The sequence below is a fragment of the Fukomys damarensis genome, unplaced genomic scaffold (assembly GCF_012274545.1).
Source record: "Fukomys damarensis isolate Sample0158 unplaced genomic scaffold, DMR_v1.0_HiC HiC_scaffold_12, whole genome shotgun sequence".
NCBI lineage: Eukaryota > Metazoa > Chordata > Mammalia > Rodentia > Bathyergidae > Fukomys > Fukomys damarensis.
The window spans coordinates 3,438,568-3,440,319 of NW_022900924.1; positions in this window are offsets into that span (position 1 = coordinate 3,438,568).

A 1,752-nucleotide genomic window follows, 5' to 3' on the forward strand; every position below is an offset into this window, starting at 1 on the left:
AGGTTGCACATCCAAACAATGGATAGCAGAGCTATACTTTTCCATTAGTTGTATATAGAAATATGGACTACAGGTATACAAATTTTGAGGGAGAGCAGAAGTGGGGATTGAACCTAGGGCCTTGTGCATACTAGGCAAGCGCTCTGGCATTGAGCCATATCCCTTGCCCTTTTTCTCTAAGACTCGGTCTCACTAAGTGGCCAAGGCGAGTCTCGAACTCTGATCCTCTTGCATTGGCCTCTTCTTTATTCTTTTCCTCCTGCCTTTGTCCTCCTTGGAAACATACTACATGGCCACCCCAAAACTAGATGCTGCAGGTGTTTGGAATATCGGAAGCTCCAATCCCCCAGGCTCAGCCCAGTTCACTTCATGACAGCATTGGCAGGATGACCACAAGTAGCTCAGAAAGGGCAGGAGGGCCTCACCTGGCTGCCTCTCCACTTTCTCCTAAGCAGGGACGCTCTCAGTGCATTGGTACGACTAAGATGGCCTGTGCCAACCGGACTTGAACCATCTGTCAAACAAAACCACCTTCCCTCTGGGAAGAGAACAGAACAAACCTCAGGAAAAAAGCAATCAAGTCAGTTTGCTAAGAATTGCTTGTCAGAAGCCAGAATCCGGGGGGACACAAATGTTATGTGCAAAGGAGCTATTTTAGGAGCACGTCTTTCCAGCTGGCTAATAGTCACAGCTGGGTTGCTGGAAAATAGCCTTCATTTTTTTCTCCAGGAAAATTGTTTCCAAAACGATGGATTAGAGCTGAGTATACTGACACAAGGCTTTAATCTCAACTAACTCAGTAGACTGAAGCAGAAGAACAGCAAGTTTGAGGCCAGCCTGGGCAATTTTGTGAGACCCTGTCTCAAAATAAATAAATAAATAAATAAATAAATAAATAAATAAATAAATAAATAAATAAATAAATAAATAAAAATAGGGCTGGGAGGGTAGCTTGGTGCTGCAGTGCTCCTAGGTTCAATCTTTAGTAAATAAGTAAGCTGAGGATGGTGGTGCATACCTGTAATCCCGGCACTCAGGAGGCTGAGGCAGGAGGATCACCTAGCGTTCAAGGCCAGCCTGGGCTACATAGTGAGTTCCAGAACCAAGCTAACAAACTCTGGGGATCATTAGACAAAGCCATGAGGAAACACCTAACATCAGAGGAGATAATACCAGAGGAGGGGCAGAGAAATCTTCCACCTCCAGGTGCCTCAGGGGAGGAGAGCAGAGCAGCCACTGGTAACAGTGTTCCTGGAATTCTGACCCAATGGTTCCCAAGGGATGTTTTGGAGGTTTCCATATTCAAGAGCCTTATTTCTGCCACAAGTGATCAAAACAGAATCCAACTAGCTTCAGTACTACTAGCAAAGTACTACTGCTGCTGATGATAAATTACTAGACGGTGGGCCAGGGTTTAGCTTAGTGGTTCCACCGCCTGCCTCGCAAGCTCAAGGTCCTGAGTTTGATCCCCACTATGCCCTCCCAATTACTAGATGGCATAATCTGGGGAAACTCTTACATTATATTCCCCGGCACGCTCTCACTCATTTCCGCCTCTCTCACCTCCTTTCTTTCGTATTGGCAAGCTTCTGGGGCAAGACATCTCCGCGTGGTCTCCAGAAGCACCAGGGTTACACCTTACCAGTTTAATAAATGTGGGAGGACAGTTGGGGATAAGCGCTATTTCATATTCCAGGGAAAATCCAGGTTCGGTCTGAACTGGATAGGCAGGGTCATAGGATCTTCCCGAAG